This window comes from Cibotium barometz, chromosome 63, assembly GCF_041138505.1.
Source record: "Cibotium barometz isolate CiBa-2024 chromosome 63, ASM4113850v1, whole genome shotgun sequence".
NCBI classification, from domain to species: domain Eukaryota; kingdom Viridiplantae; phylum Streptophyta; class Polypodiopsida; order Cyatheales; family Cibotiaceae; genus Cibotium; species Cibotium barometz.
This window is the reverse complement of record NC_141108.1, coordinates 26756001-26765939: the sequence shown is the minus strand read 5'-3', so window position 1 is coordinate 26765939 and position 9939 is coordinate 26756001.

Genomic DNA, 9939 nt, shown 5'->3' with positions numbered 1-9939 from the left:
AATGATCATGTCATCAAAGCGTGTCCTAAGCTGGCTGCGAAAGAGGCTAAGAAGAAAGAGGCTGGTATGGCTGTTTTGCAGATGCCTCTCCTTCTAACAATGAATCTGCTAATGTTGTGCTAGATACAGAATGGGCATTCAATGCGCAGTGCAGTTATGACCCATCTTTGCATGACACATGTATGTCTGCAGTAGATTCAGATGTATGGTACTTTGACAGTGGTGCCACTAAGCATATCACCTCGCAGCGCAATTTATTCACTTTCCTTGAGTCTGCTCCCACAGGGAATACTGTCACTTGTGCCAATAACTCCTCTTATCCCGTTGAAGGAGTTGGACAGATTGTGCTGAATGTTGCAAATGGCAACACCTTTACACTTTTTGATGCATTGTATGTGCCAGGGATCAAAAAGAATCTGCTGTCAGTCTCCGCATTTGCCAAAACAGGTTTGGTTGTAAAATTTGTGGATGACAGATGTACTGTCCATGATCTCTCTTGTGGTGACATCATTGTAGCATCTGGTTCACTATGTCGAGGGCTGTATAAGCTCAATATGGATGGCAAATGTGTAGAGGATTCAGCATGTGCTATTATGGATACGCAGGCTATTTCAGATGCAAAACTGTGGCATGCACGTTTTGGTCATCTGAATTTTGCAAGTTTGCTGCGCCTGCAGAAATCTGAAATGGTGTCTTCTTTGCCTAAGCTTGAGGCACCTGTCAAGCATGTTTGTGAGGGCTGCATATTGGGTAAAATGCAGCGTGCTTCCTTTCCCAAAGATGGATCAGTGAGAGCTGAATGCAGATTGCAGCTTGTTCACAGTGATGTTTGTGGTCCCATGCAAACTCCATCATTTGGAAACTACCTTTACTTCGTGACTTTCATTGATGATTTTACCAGGCATGCATGGGTATATCCTTTGAAGGCAAAGTCCGAAGTGTTTTTGTGCTTCAAACAGTTTTTGGTTATGGCTGAAAATGTGTCAGAAAGTAAGATGGGCACCCTCCGTTCAGATCGAGGGGGGGAGTATATGTCTTCAAAATTTAATGCATTTCTGGCTGAGCGTGGGATAAAACACCAATGTACAGTGCCGTATACACCACAGCAAAATGGTGTGGCTGAGAGAAAAAACAGGTCTCTCATGGAAATGGCAAGATGTATGGTTAAGAGTCAAAGTCCACCACATGGTTTTTGGCTTGAGGCTGTCATGTGTGCCACTTATGTACTAAACAGGTGTCCCACCAAAGCATTATAGGTTGTCACTCCATATGAGGCTTGGCATAGCCGCAAGCCATCTGTTGGCCATTTACGTGTTTTTGGTTGCCTGGCATATGCATTAGTGCCTGTGCAACATCGCAGAAAATTGGATGACAAAGCTGTCAAATGTATTTTTGTTGGATATAGTGCTGAGAGCAAAGGCTATCGTTTGTATCATCCACAGACAAAGCGCATTTTGGTTAGCCGTGATGTTGTATTTGTGGAAGATGCAGTTCAGCCCTTGGTTTCATGTACTAAGGAGACAGATATCAGCTCACGTGATGTCTATGATACATTGTTGCCTCTTTTCAGTGGTGCACAGTCAAGTGCAATACCTCATGAGGCAGTTTTTCAGCCTATGCAGGTTTTAAATGATGGCACAGATCAGCCTATATCTGATGCAGATGTGCATGATGCACTTGAGGATGAGAGACAAGAGATTGAGGGCTCTAGGAATATGCCTAGATGGCTGGTGCAGACTTTGCGTGACAGCAAGTTGGATGCCCCTTTGTCTAGTCGCACTCGTTCTGGCTCTCATGGTGCCTCTTATGCGTCAGATTGTTATGCATTGGCTGTTTCTAGTATGTGCGATGAAAGTGAGCCTGTTTCATTTGATGAGGCACAAAGTTCAAAAAATTGGATGGCTGCTATGCAAGCAGAATACGATGCTATTATGAAGAATGGTACATGGTCTTTATGTGACTTGCCCCCTGGCAAGAAGGCCATTGGCACTAAGTGGGTATACAAATTGAAGCGTAAGCCTGATGGCACAGTGGATCGCCATAAGGCTAGGCTTGTTGCAAAAGGTTATGCTCAAGAGAAGGGCATTGATTTTGATGAGACTTTTGCTCCCACATGTCGTATGACCACTGTTCGTAGCATCTGTGCATTAGCAGCTCATAATGGTTGGAATGTACATCAGCTGGACATAAAGACTGCGTTCTTAAACGGAGATTTGCATGAGGAGGTGTATGTATCGCAGCCTCGTGGTTTTGTTCAAAGAGGGCAGGAAAACAAAGTGTGCAGGTTAAAAAAGGCTTTATATGGTTTAAAGCAAGCTCCACGAGCTTGGTATGAAAAAATACATGCATATTTGACTGCACATGGGTTTCAGAATAGTCCAACAGAAAGCACTTTGTATGTTAAACGTGTGGATGGTGTACATCTAATCATTGCTCTCTATGTCGATGACATGCTGCTCACAGGACCAAATGAGAGTCATATTGCTGATTTTAAGGCTGATTTGAATGCCTCTTTTGAGATGTCAGATTTGGGGCATTTGCATCATTATTTGGGGATACAATTTAAGCAGTGTGATGGAGGTATTGCTTTGTGTCAGACAAAGTATATTGAAACATTGTTGCGGAGATTTGGCCTTGAAGACTGCAAGCCTATTGCTACTCCAATGGAGACAGGTTTGAAGTTGAGTCTTCATGATGCTGGAGATCACTTTGATGTCACACTCTATCAGACAGCTGTTGGTTGCCTCATTTATGTATGCATTACGAGGCCAGACATTCAGTTTGCAGTCTCACAGGTGAGCAGATTTATGCATAGCCCAGGCATTAAGCATTGGCAGGCAGTGAAGCGTATCTTTCGCTATTTGAGTGGTACTCGGCATCTTGGGTTGTTTTATCCCAAGGGGGGATCATTGCCGCCAGATTTACATGCTTTTTCAGATTCTGACTGGGCTGGTTGTTATGACACACGCGTGTCCACGAGTGGTTTTTGCTTCATGCTTGGAAGCTCATGCATATCATGGTTGAGCAAGAAGCAGCCTACTGTGGCCACTTCTAGTTGTGAAGCTGAGTACAGGGCAGCTTTCACAGCTACGGTTGAGTGTGTGTGGCTCAGACGCCTTATGGCTGATTTGGGTGTTGGGCAGCCATCTGCCACCACCATCTTCACTGACAGTCAGAGCGCATTAGCAGTTGCGCGGAACCCAGTGTTCCATGCTCGTACGAAGCACATTGAGGTGCACTACCATTATGTCAGGGAGAGACTCTCTGCAGGAGAGATCAGTTTGGCTTATGTGCCAACACAGGATAACCTTGCAGACCTTTTCACAAAGGCTCTGCCTCGTGAGAAGTTCGAAGCTTTTCGCAAAGCTTTGGGCTTACTCCCTTTTGTGGATTCGTCCACATAGCTAGACACTTCCCTATACATGAGTGCTAGCTCTTGTTCACCGCATCACTCCAGGGGGGATTTGTTACCATATTATAGTAGTGATGTGTGTGAACACACTTAGGACCGCGGGGCACTTTTTCCCTCACTAGGAGGTTTTTTCCCCCGTGCATTGTATATACGCCCATTATCTTCTAGGGCTGGTAATCTTTCTTTTTTGGCACTCATAATACACTACTGTGTTGTGCTCAAGCTTCCTCATCTTCTTGAAGTTGTGTGTGCATTCCTGCAACCCTAATTCCAACAATTGCTAAACATGACTGTAGCATTGATTGGAGATCAAGGACTGTAAACCATCAAATTCAAGCAAAGAACCATGAGTGTCCTTCTTACAAAAAGAGAACCAAGACAAGTCTCCTGGGGAGACCTAAGAACTACGCACTTTATTACAAGCAAGGCTGATCAAACTGGTAAGTTAAATCATCTATAAACTATAAGGCTTATCAAAACAGCCATAACACTTTCGACCTCTATCACAAACAGGGGCCTACAATCTAAAATCTACTCCCTCAAATCCCACAGATATTATCAAGGATAAATCTTGAGTTGGATGATGCTAAAGATAAAGCTAACACACAAATAAACCAAGCTACAAGTTGAAATGGAAACTTGAAAAGACTAACAAAGGCAAGGTAAAGGTAGGGGAGACATTGGCCGAGGAAGAAAGGCAACAAAAGGGAAATTCAAGACCTCCCCCAAACCTTCAACATGAAGGATATTACTCAAAGCCTAACAAAAGTGTCAAAGACCTTGCTAGAAAATGGCCCAAAGACCTTGAAGTCTTCAATGCTTACATTTGCAGAAACCTTTTTTGTAAAAAATATGATGTCACCCTCATAATGAATCATAGGAAAAAGGAATTTATTTTGCTTACTCTTAATAGGCAGCACCAAGCAAAAATCAATCTTTTATGCATCTTCCTATGCATAATTTCATTTTAAATGAAAATGACACTTTTGAATTAAAATTCAATCTTTTATGCATCTTCCTATGTATAAATTCAATTTGGATGAGAATTGACATTTTTGAATTAAAAATCCATCTTTTATGCATCTTCCTATGCATAAATTCAATTTGGATGAGAATAACGCTTTTGAATTGAAATTTTATTCTTTTATGCATCTTCCTATGCATAAATTCAATTTAGATGAGAATGACACTTTGAATTAAAAATCAAACTTTTATGCATCTTCTTATGCATAAATTCAATTTGGTAGGAATTACACTTTTAGAATAAAATAATTTCTCTTATGCATCTAAGTTATGCATAAAATCCATTTATGATAAAAATCAAACTTTTAGTATAAAAAGAATATCTTTTATGCATACCTCTATGCATGAAATCCAATATGATAAAAGTAACACTTTTACAGTAAAATAATCAACTTTTATGCATACCTCTATGCATGAAATTCAATTATGATAAAAGTCACACTTTTATAATAAAATAATCAACTTTTATGTATACCTCTTCAATATAATAAAAGACACACTTTTATAATAAAATAATCAACTTTTATGCATACCTTTATGCATGAAATTCAATTATGATAAAAGTCACACTTTATAATAAAATAATCAACTTTTATGCATACCTTTATGTATGAAATTCAATTATAATAAAAGTCATACTTTTATAATAAAATAATCAACTTTTATGCATGAAATTCAATTATGATAAAAGTCATACTTTTATAATAAAATAATCAACTTTTATGCGTACCTTTATGTATGAAATTCAATTAGAATAAAAGTCACACTTTTATAATAAAATAATCAACTTTTATGCATATCTTTATGCATGAAATTCAAATATGATAAAAGTAACACTTTTGATATAAAAATTTATCCATTATGCATACTTCTATGCATGAAAATAAAAATGATAAGAGTAACACTTTTGATATAAAAATTTATCCTTTATGTAAAAGTAACACTTTTGATATAAAAATTTATCCTTTATGCATACTTCTATGCATGAAAATAAAAATTGATAAAAGTAACACTTTTGATATAAAAATTTATCCTTTATGCATAATATAAAAATTTAATTTCTCCATGATTACAATGAATTTCTTTCAATTAATCTAGGATGATAATTCCTAGAATATGGTAGGAAGACCTCTTTTCATGCTTTGAATGAAATTATTTTATGTGTAAATTTTTACAAAATTTTGCCATAGCTTCGCTGATACTAACTGATAAATCTCAATTATTTTAAAAGATAAAGCTTATCTTTAAGGGAATTATTAGAATGATCCCTAATTGGATCATTAACCCATAATGGATTGAATCAAAAATAATCATGAAATACATAAACTAAAAGCATAGAAAAAAAACCATTAATTTGGTCTCAAGCATAGATTAATCTTGGATTTGGATTGAGAATGGGTCATGAGTATGACCATTTCTTGAGTGAGAGAGAGAAATTACATAAAAACCATTAGAATTAAGCGTAAATGAAAATTTATGTAATTCTTTACTATCATTAATCAATTAACTTCAATAGCATTCATCAAATCATATAACTCTTCACTACTATTCATCAATTAACTTCAATAGCATTCAAAAACCATTCCAATTAAGCTTCTCAAGCTTGAGAGGGGTTGAGAAGAGAGAAACATTGAGAAATTATAGAAAAGATCAAAATTTACCATTTACCTTACAAATTGCTTGATTCTTTGTTCACGGTAGAGGTCCCCAACCAATCAATTGGTTTAGTATGTTGATGGAGCCACCAATGGGGATTGAAGAAAGAGGGAAGTGTAAAAAACTAGTGAATTATTAATGAATTCACAGTTCTTGGCTTAGGTGGAGTAGAGTAACAGTGCATAAAATACTATATTTTTTCAACAAGGGGGAGGCTTCTATTTATAGGAAAAATTGAGCTCCTAACCAAACAAACTAATTCTAGAATTTTCCAAATCAATTTGGTCAATATTTGACCATTTTTAGGTTAGTTAAGTTAACTTTTTGGAACTAGACTTGAATGAGGAGAGAGGAGAGATAAAATATCTTAATTTTTATGAGTTTAAAACTCATTCAAGCATGTGAATTAGGCGCCTCATTGAAGGCCCTCCTCTTCCTTACAGATAAGTCAAAAATAGAATCATTACACCCAAAATATCTCATATTTTTATATTACTCATAGTTTCTTACTAATAAACCTTGTACATTTTTAACTCTTCATCTTAAGTGAACATTGAAGGGACTCACCTTCCTTACCTAGGTGTCAAAATGGAATCATTATACCCAAAATATCTCATATTTTTAATATTGCTCATAGTTTCTTACTAATAAACCTTGTATATAGTCAACTCTTCATCTTATGTGAGCATTTACTCATTTTTGGGTATCTTCTTTTACAAAATTGGATTTATCTCCTACCCACACATGGATTGATCCTATTGGCCCACATAAACCTTAATTGGACCATAATCCAAAAATTTCTAAAAATCTAGACTCTTAAGCTAAGGTCCTTCATACCCATTTCCAATTAATTCCAATTGCACATTGGAAAGTTCTTTTTGAATTTCTGTTTCAGGGGAACTTATTTTAATAAGATGAGTTATTTTTCTATCCAAAAATATTCATAATCTGAATATTCTCTCTCTAGAATATTTTCTCTCTCTATGTCAAAACAGGCAGAGAGACGAGATCTCTTATATTTCTGAAGAGGGAATTGATTACAGGGGGAAGATGCTGGACATTTTGAGAGGCTGGGGAGGAATCTTACAGATTGCAATGACTCTAATAGAAATAACCTTTTTAGGGTTTGGGCCCACTAACCCTCCACATCTATCACAATATTATCCTTATTTATAGCATAATTCATAATACATTTAGTTCTAATAGAGGCATATGAGCTGGTTCTACCTTTCTCTTTCTCTTATTTACACACCTGTGTTAGCAAACAAGCACTGTATTTGTTGTTTTATGTCATGAACCTATGGCATACATGTAAATGGGCCCATGGGTAAAACACTATAAATAGGGCCTTGGGCACATGGATAGGACCTTTTGTCACTTTTACTAATTTTTGGACATTTCATTGTACCTTTGGCTCCTACTATGGAGATGGCCATCTATGGTCAAGGCTCATGGCTAGCTTTCAAGCCATCCTCTTGGTGAGAGGTTAACACACTTAGGCCATTGTGTATCTTTCTCTTTGCTACATACACATATGGATTCTCTCTCATGTTCATCTTTGGCTATGATGCTTGGAAATGCTAATTTCATGTGTAATGGATGCTAGAATTCACCTTTCATGTGTTTGATTTCATCTTTATTCTAGATCCATTCCATTTGGTATTAGAGCCTTTAGTTCAATCCATTTTCAAGGTTTTTGGTGCATGAGATTGGTATTTCTTGATGGATTTTTAAAATTTTTAGGTTTCTTGAGGTTTTTGGGCTTAATCTTGATTAATTTTTCATTAATCTTGTGGGAATAGTGGGGTTGAGGCGGCTTGCTTTCTTGGATTTTTAAGTGATTTTGGAGAGATTTATTCAATTTGGACCAAATTTTGGGGCATGTAGACAAAAATTGGGAAAATTTTAAATTAATCACTCTGTTAATGACGATTATGAATTTGTGCTTCTCCCTCAATCTTTCCATCACCATTTCTCCTAAATCTTGCACCATTTTGATTCAATTTCTTGGGAATTTGATAGAGCTTGATGGGAGGATTAAGATGAGCTCCATTTTATGTGAAGATTTCTAAATTTTTTGCACATTATCTCCCCTCTTTCTCATTCTCATTATCTCCCCTCTTTCTCATTCTCATGAAACCCTAGGAAGGGAAACCATTGGTCATTCATCTTCACCATTACCCTTCTACCTTGTAAATTATGGAGCTGGAGCTGGAGCACCTAACTTGGCTTTGTTGAGCCCTTCCATTGGTGATTTCTACTCGTAAGGCTGCCCTACGCAGCGTCGAATTCGCAAGCAGCCTCAACAGCTCAATGTGATGAATACCAAGTCCAAGATACTTGTAATAGCTCTTCTAAGCTTGGCACAAAGGGTGGAGAAGATGTTGGAGTCCATTTGCAAGAGTTTCTTGGTGATTTTGTGGCTATGGTGAACTTCCAAAAAAACCAGAGAACAAAGTCTTCAAAAATAGAGGCATTCAAGCAATTTCCTTCATCAAGATCAATCAATGGTGGTTCTAAACACTCTTTGGTAAGTGGCTATTAAACATTTTCCATGAATCAAAGCTTCCATTGTAATCAAGGGCAAGTTTGGGGATTCCATGTGTGGAAAGCCCTAAATTATAGAAAGTAGGGTTTCCTACATGCTTAATTAGCTCATTGTCTACATGCCAAAAAATGGGAGTACATAGCAAACTATTTGCTCTCATTTTCCATTGAGCCACATGTGGGATGCCTTTTTGAAGTGTTTGATGATCAAGGCAAGCATTCATGCCCTTATGATGAATCTATGGCTTACCATACTCCATGGGTATGCCATTGATCATTAGAGAAGGGGATCTTCATCAAATGAATGGTATTATTCCTGCACATGAATGCAATGAGTGTGATTCTATGCATTGGAAGAGTTATGGAACCCATAAATGAGCTATTGGCACCAATTTTGCATTGATATGACACATATTCTCATATCTTTGAGCATTGCTAAGAGTATTGGATGCCATTGAGCCACTTATAGCCATCTCAATGCTATGAGGAGTCACATGGAGTGTGGGCATGTATATGAGATTGTGGATTGAGCTATTGATCTTGCTTACCCTCACATGCTATTGTTGTGGTGATTGGAGTTGAGTGGTTTTGTTGGATGAATGGAAGATTCTTGGGATTTGATTGAAAAGCAGGAGTCCATGCTCTTTGGTTGTAATGAATGAGTTGTAAAAGGGCATGAGTCATGCCATGTGGTTGTAAGTAATCTTCCTTGCTTTTACATTCAAGCAAAGCACACTACCACATCACAATTGTTCTCACAACTTTCCATTCCTAGCATCTAGTATATTGTGAGGGTACCTCCGCCCGAGGGGAGCATGGCTTGAATCCACCATGCCGTGAGTGCTGTGGGGAAAAGCAGTACGGTGGAGGATTAGGTACTTGGAAGTAAAGAAATAGCCCCAACTTGTGCCTAGAATCAGACTAGGTACAGTATATGAGGGTGGGAAGAGCTTGGCTAGGAGATTAGCAAGCTTTGACGTGCTTCATCAAAGACATTGGTACATGTATTATAGTGATTCACTTGGTTTATGCATGGATTTGATGCCTATTGGATGAGGCAAACATTAGGGCAATGTTTTATGCAGTTTATGCAAGATGCCAATTAGTATTGATGCTGAAATTTCATGCTTAAGAGATTGAGATTTGGCTCCTAATACAAAGGAGACCATGCCAAAATTTTTCCAAAATCCTATGCATGGTTGGAGTTATGGGCATTGGTGAACACATTCTATGAGCTTTTGGATGCTAATGGAGTATTGGATGCTTGAACAAGTGAATTGGGGCAAGTGGGAAGCCATTGG